We start from the raw sequence: 10,912 nt of genomic DNA, 5'->3' as shown, positions 1-10,912 counted from the left end.
TATGCCAGGCGCTCCGAGTCCTCCGAAGTACATCTACTACAAACAGAAACGGACGTCGATAAACTATTTCGCGGTACTGGTACTTCTCACATTGATGTATAGTTTTATTATTTTGAATTTTTTAAACTCCAACTACAACGAGTGTATTTTGAAAATACTGTTATTCGTTCTGCGTATAACCTGGATGTCCATTTGTGAACACGGAATTTACTACTTTATAAAGATAATTTTGTTTGTATATTTTTCATGTAAATACTGTAGTCTTCATGGCTATTTGCAGGGTACTAATACAAACAGTTCAATTATTGTAATTGTCATTATTCTTTTCCAGTATGGTTGGGGGTTGAAAGTTTTTTTCTGTACTCGAATTTTGTTGTATATTTCTAAATTATTGATATTAATTGTAAAAATTTGTTTTTGTGGCCCACCTTGTAGTGAATATAACATTGCAACTTGTAACAACGTTGTAACTTTTTTGTCTTTGTATATTTTATGTACACATATTATTGTTGTTTCTTGCTATTATGTTGCGTGCCAACGAAAAATACTAATGCAAAACAAATACAAATGGCATTATTTTTGTTTGTTTTACATAATAATAATAATGACAAACTTTTATTTGGAGCAGAAATATAATATATTATCTTTTAATATAATATTTTGTGAAATGTATTATTTGGTTATGTTTAAATATAAAAGGTAATAAGTCAATATTTCTAAAATTGGGTTTATTTAATGCTGGATCACTCTCTACTAATCACGACGAGTTTGCGGTGGCTTTAAATTCCTATTCCCCAGATATTCTGGCTATAAATGAAACTTGGTTGAAAGCTGGCGAGGATGCGCGAGCACCCGTTGTCAAGGGTTTTAAACTTATTCATGTACCAAGGTCACCTACAGTTCGCTCTCGAGGAGGCGGTGTAGGGTTTTATGTTAAGCAAGGGCTTAAAGTCCGCAAGTGTTCACACCCGCCTGGACCTGTCGAAGTTGAGCAGATGTGGATATCGCTTACTATTAATTTACACAATATCCTGATCGGTACTGCCTACAGGCCGCCTTGGCTTGATGTAGATAAATTTTTTGATACTCTTACGGAATCCATTTTGTTCTTTACTAAATTTGATGAAATTATTTTGCTAGGGGACTTTAATATTAACCTTTTAAATAATACCAGCAACAGTTCTCAGCAACTCAATAATTTTTTGCGTTACACTAATCTTCAAAATTATGTTACGGAACCCACGCACTTCACGTCTCACAGTGAAACACTTATAGATATTGTATGTTCTAACATTCCAATTATTAATCTTAAAATCAATCATAACCCTGACCTAGGTGGACACGCGATGATTTTAGCTGAGGTGAAGATAAAAAAGCCTAAAATTCCGTCGAAACGCATAACCTATCGCCCTATTAAGAATATTAATATGATAGAATTTAATAAAGACCTTGAGAGAGTAAACTGGAATGGGATCATCAATGAAAATAGCGTCGACAGCATGGTAACTTCTTTTAACAAAGCAATTATGGACATTTTTGATAAACACGCGCCTGTAAAAACATTTATAACAAAAGACCACTATAGTCCCTGGCTAACTAGTAACGTTCGCTACATTATGAAACTACGAGATGAGGCGCATGCAAAATACAAAACGCGCAAGACAGATGTTAGTAAAAGCGAATATAAAGACTTAAAACATCTCTCTAATATTAGCGCCATTTGTGAAAAGAAAGCTTTTTATGATCATCATATTAACGCGCACTTAAAAAATTCAACCTACCTTTGGAAAAATCTGAAAAAGCATGTTTTACCCAATTTCAAAAATACTGGTGATTTACCTGAACAATTTGATAACCCCGACGTAATAAATGACCATTTTCTGAACATACCTGGCAATGATGCAATTGACGAGTCTTGTCTGGCACGCTTTGGATCACAGAAATTTCTAAATAATAGTAGTTTTCAAATCGAACCTGTACATGAAAATGTAGTTGCAAAAATCATACTGACGATTAAATCGAATGCGCAAGGAATAGACAAGATTAACATGGATATGATTGTTCTTACTTTACCTACGACTCTTTCTGTGATTACAGCTATAGTTAACAAGTCAATACTATCCTCGAAATTTCCTTCACTCTGGAAAACAGCTTTAGTTCTGCCTTTGCCAAAAATTAATGATCCTGTAGGTGTCAAAGATTTACGACCAATAAGTATTCTTCCTTATATTTCTAAGATTCTGGAGAAAATAATCTACAACCAAGTCATTAAGTACTGCGAGACCTTTAATATTTTACCATATTTTCAATCGGGATTTAGGAAACATCGTAGCACATCTTCTGCTCTGTCTGACGTAATTGACAATATACTTACCTCTCAGGATTCTGGTAAGGGTAGTATTCTTGCGTTGCTTGACTTTTCCCGGGCGTTTGACTCAATTAATATAAAACTAATGCTTGCTAAACTTTCATTCTATGGTTTTTCTTCAACTACAGTGCAATGGTTCTCTAGCTACCTACATGACAGGATGCAACAAGTGGTTATTCGAAAAAGTGATGGAAAAGATCTGTTATCTTCACTAAAACCGGTTAACAGGGGTGTCCCTCAGGGCTCCATTCTAGGACCTCTCTTATTTATATTGTATTCGGCTGATATTATTAACTGTATTGAAAATTGTCAATATCATCTATACGCTGATGACCTTCAAATATATATTCCTGTCAACCATCAAGATATTAGTAATGCAGTTAATCAGATGAACAAAGTCCTAAACAACATTTCACAATGGTGCCAGCAAAATTCTCTTATTCTAAACCCCCTGAAGTCCAAATTTATGGTTTTAGGTACAAAGAGGCAAGTAAGCAATGTTCTTGCCCACCAGCCAAAACTATTGATTGACGGTGTCGAAATAGAACACGTCTGTGAAACTCGAAATCTTGGCTTGCGCATGGATGAAAACCTTCGCTTCGAAAACCACGTAGCTGATCTTGCTCGGAACTGTTTCTATAGACTAAAAGTGTTGTACAAGATTCGGCCTTACATTAATATTAACCTTAGAATTAAGCTTTGTGACACACTAATATTGTCAAAATTAAATTACTGCCTAACAGTTTACGGTCCTTGCCTATTTGGTAAAACGTGGCGTTTACTTGAACGAATACAAAACGCATGCGCTCGTTTTTGTTTTCCCATTCCACCAAGATCTCACGTCACTCCATTTTTAAATGAAAATAATCTACTAAAAATGAAGAACAGATATTATCTACTTTTAGGTACTTTATTATTTGGGGTTATCAAAACTAAACAACCTGAGTATCTGTACAAAAAATTGGTATGGCGAGAGCCAAGATTTGGACAGCTCAGGGCAACAGTGCCTCCATTATCGATGCCACGCCACAGGTCTGCAGCGTTTCGTGGCAGTTTTAAATATCTTGCCACGAAATGCTGGAATGACATCCCCCCACCCTGTCGTAACGTTGGCTCCAAATTTACTTTCAAAAAATTATATCGTGCCCATTTACTAAAACTTCAAAAGTCAGTCAGCTAGTTTGTGGCAGTCTGAACAATATACAGCTGAAAGACATTTATTCGCATAGAACTTTTAGATAATAATATTACGTTAGAGAAATTATTATTTTTAATTATAAGTAATTTTTTAATTTTTAATCATGTTTTATTTTAGTTCTATTTTAAATTAACACTTTACAGAATTACAAGAACTTCCAGAACTTCCCTCGTTTGGGCTCGAACAGAATACCAGCGTTGTGGGTACATTGTGTATCCACAACATTAAGCTGAGTTCGGGCCTTTTCGTTGGCACAACATATAGCAGGTACTCAACACCATGTTTAAGTTAAGTTAGTTTTTAAGTTTTATATTTTATATTTTAAGTTTTATTTATTTTTTAAGTTTTATATTTTAAGTGTGTTTTGTATTAGCTGTATGTTGATCCAATGAATAAAGTTAATTCTATTCTATTCTATTCTATTCTAAAAACCCTGAATTTGTGATAAAAAAAAAACCAGTGTTAGGTATTTTTTATACGATGGTACGGAACCCTTCGTGTGCGGGTCCGACTCGCACTTGACCTTTTTTGTTTAAACTTTCCTTGCACTTGTTTGAAGTTATGACGAGTGACAGGCGATGACTGGTAAAACATAAAAAGCTTAAGAAAGCAGTTAGTTTTAAGGTCAAAGTTAGCGTAGGCGTGTTTGAGTAACATCTTACCGCCGACGGACTTCGAGATGAGAAGGTGATGAGTGTTGACCTTTGCAGCAGCCATTGCGACCACATGACGTGCCAGATTCATTTTTAGGGTTTCGTACCTCAAAATGAAAAACGAAACCCTTATAGGATTATTTTATTGTCCGTCCGTCTGTCGTGTCTGTCAAGAAAACCTATAGGGTACTTTCCGTTGTCCTAGAATCATGAAAATTCTTTTACTGATAGACTACAACTTCACTGACCCCGAATGCTGAGGCTTACAATTTATATCATGCAGACGAAGTCGTGGAAATAAACCAGTGAGTTATAACAAGTGTAAATTAAAAATTTATAACACCCCCGACAAGTGAAGTTACAGTAACTAGAAAAGACCGAAAAGACCTGATAACTTTCAAACGGCTGAACCGATTTTCTTGGACTATTCCGCGCCTACGATCCAAAGTATCAGAGTTTTCCAAAACATCATTTTCAAATAAATAATTATGTATCAAGGCAACGTCCATCTTGACAGCTTGACATTTGTCAATTGACATAATATTATGAACCTAACGGTTATGTAACCTTCTTTTCTACAAGAAAACTAGAAAAGAGCTGATAACTCTTAAACGGCTGCACCAATTTTTTTGGATTATAGCTAAGAACACTCTCGATCAAGCCACCTTTCAAACAAAAAAAACTAAATTAAAATCGGTTCATTCGTTTAGGCGCTACGATGCCACAGACAGATACACAGATACACAGATACACAGACACACAGATACACAGATACACACGTCAAACTTATAACACCCCTCTTTTTGGGTCGGGGGTTAAAAATATGATTTATGACTGGCACTTGATTATAATATTATCCTTAATCTCTATTATTTATCAGATATTTAATAATTTAGCCTATCAGAGGAGCATCGCATTAACATGTATAATTAATGAGTGTTACCCAAGATGTGCTACAAGTTAGAATTAGCATAAATTAGGTAAATTAAGGCACGCGTTTTATTTCAACTAGACTACAATAGGTACGGTCTACTCTGTGTAGGTATAGTACCTATGCGACAGGCCGAGATGGCAATCGGGAACCGCACACCCGCACAGCCTCTGCGCTAACCTGGTGCGGGATAGCGCGGGTGACGTGCGGGTATTTGAAGCGTCCCCCGTGCCTCATACCCCGATTGCCACCTCGACCTGTCGCGTATATTAGATCAATTGAACTGTGAAATGCAATCCACAAAGGATTACAATATAAATTATAACTACCACCTGTAAACCAATTTTTTTCCACTCAATTTTTCATGTTGAGGAAGTAATTACCCTGAAAACATTTTTTATTTTTAAATTTTAATATGTATATCCTTTTGTGAGTGGTAGCAGGTTTTTATAGGTTAGGATTTAGTATTTTTCAAACCCGCATTGTATAGCGGGCAAAACTCGGGTACAATGCGACACCTAGCTATGACGTGTCATTGACTTCGAGTGCCTATTTACGAACCGTTCGTTGACCTCTAAGCGTCAGTTAGATGTTTTATTTGCAATATATTGTGTAGTTACTTTTAAAAAATACAGGATTTTTAACTTTTTTTTCGTAGTTTTGTTATGGTATCTTATCAGTAATCATCAGTACCTACTATCACCTGTCTTCGTTTTTGCTAGCCTTCTGGTTATACGTCCTGTAGAGCTTTGATTATAAATCAAAGGTAAGGGAGCGTTGGCGAGTGCGCTTCTATTATGATGAACGTCGTCGCGTCGATACGAAAGATAAACGACATGCCATCAGCATGTCAACACAAACAATTTTCTATCAATTTTGTATTCGTATGTGCAACTGGTTACGGTATGGATTTGCAGTGACCCAGAAAATCACCATCAGCAAGTACACTATATACACATTACACTGTAGAGCGTAGGAGTTGCTACTTGTTTGTTTCAATCAATAGGTAAGTATAATAGAGCTAATTATGCGATTTCTGGTAATGTAATGTATATTTTTGGTAGAAATAATTTATTGATGTAACTTTTTGCATGAACTCGCTTAGTACGCTAGTGAATATACTTATTTATTAGTTATCTAATTAAAATTAATGATGAACGCTTGTAGCCGACTAGGTAACTTACTAATTATAAAAGCTCTGGCTCGCTAATCTTTCCCATTCTGTGACCAAGCAATCACAGAAGTTTTGAAATTACATTGCTGGTGTTTCCACCACCTTCCAGAATTTCTTTTCCGTAGGAGAACCAGAGCAACGGGTATAGCATAGCAGGTCGCAAAACTGAAGCGTCAATGGGCAGGGCACATAGTTCGCAAAACCAATAGACGTTTTAGGGTCCCAAGATGCTAGAATGATAACTTCACACCGAAAGCGTAGCGTTGAAAGACCCAGCTCTAACGGGTCGCAGGAAGCCGTTGGATTCAAACGGTGCAAAACCATAGTGTGTGGAAGTACCTTAGATGACCAGCTGTGGGCATCGATTGGTTGATAATAATAATGATGATCTAATTTCATTTACTTCTTCAGATGTTCATAGGCGGCAATAACCTCTTGACATCAGTTCATTTGCACATTGCCGCTGGATTATTTAAAAAAAAACTGGATTTTACAATCAAAGATGATCTAAAGTTTTGTAATTTGGTGTAAACATTTTATTGTTTACATAAGAAATTAGGTAGGCTTAAGAGGTTATGACCTTGTGTAGGCTTAGCCTCGAAAATGAAGATGTTATTTAAACCGAAATTATAATTAAGTATGATAAAAGAATGTTACCAATACAATAATGTTGTAACACAACCTTTATTTTTCTTGGAATGTGTGTCGTTATGGTGTTGACTGTACTATGATGGTGCGGTTCCACTGTCGGAATTCGGATTTTTTTGTGATATCGCGAATACTCGTAATCGGCGGCAATCGCTACCTTCCGCACATTCGCGCTAACCCGAACGGTTTGCACGAATATAGATTTTTAAAAGACTTTATTTCCGAAATATCACACTTCACTCTAATGTTATAAAGGCGAAAGTTTGTGTGTATGTATGTGTGTGTGTATGTGTGTATGTTTGTTACAACTTCACACAAAAACTGCAAAATGATTTTGGCTGAAATTTGGAATGGAGATAGATTAGGTATATCCTGGAGTAACACATAGGCTACTTTTTATTCCGGAAAATCAAAGCGTTCCCACGGGATTTAAAAAAATCTACATCCACGTGAATGAAGTTGCGGGTAGCTATAGTATCTAAGACATCACAGGGAGGAATGTTCGCTGTCACAGAATGTCACGTTTTCCAGCCGGCTAATAGGTATGCCAAAACCTATTTAAAAATTCACGAAATACAAAAAAATTGCCGTACATATCCCCAATAGTGTGGCCTGTTGATTTGCATAATGCTGAACTATAGTAAAATTTTCCCGAACCGACATCGTTTGCCGAACCCTGATAGTAGAGCCGTATCACAACAATTCGACCATGCTGAGATTATCGACTGCTTAATAAAAAACTCGGACAAGTGCAAGTTGCATAAGTGGTCCGTAATTAAGAATCTTTCCGTGAACCACAATCTAGTTTTCCTCCCACTTTTAATATGGGTGCCTTCAATTCAAGAGTGAATAGGCAACTTCTAGGCAAGCGCGCTCCATCTTAGGCTGCATCATCACTTGCTAGCAGGTCTGATTGCAGCCAAGCGCTAGTCTATACAATAAAAAAAAAGTCATTCTAAACACTTTCTTTTTTCTCTCTAGGCTGTTTTCCCACTTACGCTTCCGTTCCGCACACCAGCCTCCCACCAGATCAGACCAGAGAAAATTTACAAATTATTAAATTACAGTTTTCTCCTGCCGGGAATCGAACCTGGGACTCCCCACTATTAAGACCAAGAGCACACTACTGCGCCAGAGAGGTCGCCAAAAATTTCATCAATTGTTATTGTATACTTATTATTATTATCTCCAACAGATATCTCTTCTTCTAAAACATGATCGTTGAATTTGTTAAAACTGTCGAAAGACGCATCAAACGAAGAGAAAGGACGACGGAATCGAATCAAATACCAAATCGCAAGCAATTCATAAGTTTTAAGTTAAACCACACAAGCTTCATGTCGCCCGACAAAATGTTGCAGTTCTGTTAACAGAATTGATCAACAAAACTATTGGAATTGGCTTTATTTACCCAATCCAATTAAGTACTGACAAGTTTGGGATTCTGAAAAATCCACTGTTTGATTTTTCGTCTCCGGGATGCAAGCTATCCCTGTACTAAGAAGCTGATACCCACAACTTCATCCGCATGTATTTAAATTTTCAAAATCCCGTGACTCTACCACACTGACTCTGAAAATAGAAAAACTGAGGAGAACTGGCGAGAAACTCAGCAGCTATATTGTTTCCAAGAAGTATCTGGTTTAATTTTACACCGTAGTAGGTTGATTTATCGTTTGTCAAGGCACATAGAAACTGCACACGATAAGACAAAAATTTAAATGCTGCTGAAGCTTTTAAAGCTAAAAGTCTCTACTATGCTCTGGCCCTTATATTAATGCGCAATTATAATCACTTCGGTCTTGGAGTGTTTAGTAAACCTATCCGATGGCGTGATTTGGTGATGGGCATGATATGTGATATGATAATTTACTATCGCTTTTTGTGTAAACGGATCGATTAGAAATAACCAAGAATTATCTCTAGCGAATCTGCCTTTACGCTATAAGTAGTTTGATTTAGCCTCCATCTCAGTATCTAGAAACAGCATGCGACAAGACATAATGTTAAATGCTGGTGAAGCTTTTGAAACAAAAAGTCTCTGCTATGCTCTGACCCTAAGCTAGTAAATCGCAAGCAATTCATATGTTTAGTTGTCGAAAAGTGAACGGACACTGTGAACGCAACTACGAGTATAATCACTTCGGCCTTGGAGTGTTTAGTAAACCTATCTGATGCCGATATTTGGTGATGGGCATATTGATAATTTACTATCGCTTTTTGTGTGTAAACTGATTGATTAATAATAACCAAGCATTATGGATAGTCTTGCGAATCCAGCATTAGGTGTTACGCGTCGCGCTGCACATTGTTCATACCTACCCACTAGATTAAGTACTATGTACCTACATCACCAATTTGTCATTATGCTGGTTTCTATAATTTTATTTTTATTGTACTTATAGCTATAATTAATAAACTCAGTGCCCGGTAAAACCAACTGTGATTTTTGTGGCGCTGATTGTAACAAAAACTCTCTGTATATTTTTTAATGTCAATAATAATAAATAAAATAAAATAAAACTTTTTTTTATTCAGATACAAGTTAGCCCTTGATTGCAATCTCGCTTTTGAAGCGGGCTAACTTGAAAGGGGTACTGGTTGAAGTCCGCTGCAAACCTGATCGTGTATGGTCATCGTGTGAGAGCGCGTACTTAAAAAGCTGTCGGTCTCTCTCCGTTCGTGTCGAACTTCCGTCCCGTCTGACTATGAGATCAAATAGACAGTGCACGAGTACAGTCAGCACAAGATAGGTTTGCACCCGCCAGTACAAGCGACTACAGACGGGTGCAAATCTAACTTTGTTGCTGACTGTAGGTACATGATATTCACCGCAGATGAATAATCTCTATGGGCATTGACCACCATGGCCGTTTGGTAGGAAAGACATTACACACTACCCATCCTATAGGACTGAATCATCGTGATGCGATCTTGACCACGATCCAAACTGTATGCTAATAACTTTATTTAGGTCCTTATAAGGAAAAATATGATATAAAAAATAGCTAGAATATCTAGCCTCGCTGGAAATACCTATCAAAACCATCTCTGTTGATAAACTGTCACATTGACACACGATAATTGCACGCGGCCTCCACTCACCGTCTAGTGTGAAGTGCCACTTTAAATAATTCACTATAACTGCCCATATAAGGTTAAACGATTACACACCTACAGTCACATTTAACCCTGATAGCTTTAAGCTAAACTAAGTGACCTTATTGTGACATATAACTCAAAATCTAAAAAACCCTAAGTATAAGAAAACTAGAAAAGCGCTGATAACCGATTTTCTTCGATTAAAGCTAAGGACACTCTCGATTAAACCACCTTTTAAAAAAAACTAAATTAAAATCGATCCATTCGTTTAAGAGCTACGACGCCACAGGCAGATACACAGATACACACGTCAAACTTATAACGCCCCTTTTTTGGGTCGGGGGTTAAAAAGAAAGATTATCTACACTATCTATACTAATATTTGTAAGTTTAGATGTAGGTTTTTCAAAATCACTTAGGAACTTCGGATGTTCCAGGATAAAAGTGGCCTATGTGTTAATCCAGGCTATAATCTCCATTCCGAATTTTCACCAAATCCGTTCAGCAGTTTTTGCGTGAAAGAGTAACAAACACACACACATACATTCACACAAACTTTCACCTTCATAATATTAGTATGAAGTGTGATAGGTAGTCTGACGACCTCCCTGACACAATCATGGTAAGCACTATGGTGCATGAAGTCTTCTAAGTGGGTCCAGGGTTCAATTTCCGACGGGGTAATTTGGAAATTTATAATTTACACAATAACAAACACACACACACACACACACACACACACACACACACACACACACACAAACTTTTGCCTTTTTAATGTTACCGCGTAGAAACCGATAAGGGTTAGAATGAGTTTAATAAAAGTGCAATTATACTC

This window comes from Maniola jurtina, chromosome 18, assembly GCF_905333055.1.
Source record: "Maniola jurtina chromosome 18, ilManJurt1.1, whole genome shotgun sequence".
NCBI lineage: Eukaryota > Metazoa > Arthropoda > Insecta > Lepidoptera > Nymphalidae > Maniola > Maniola jurtina.
Note: the sequence above shows the minus strand (reverse complement) of the source record.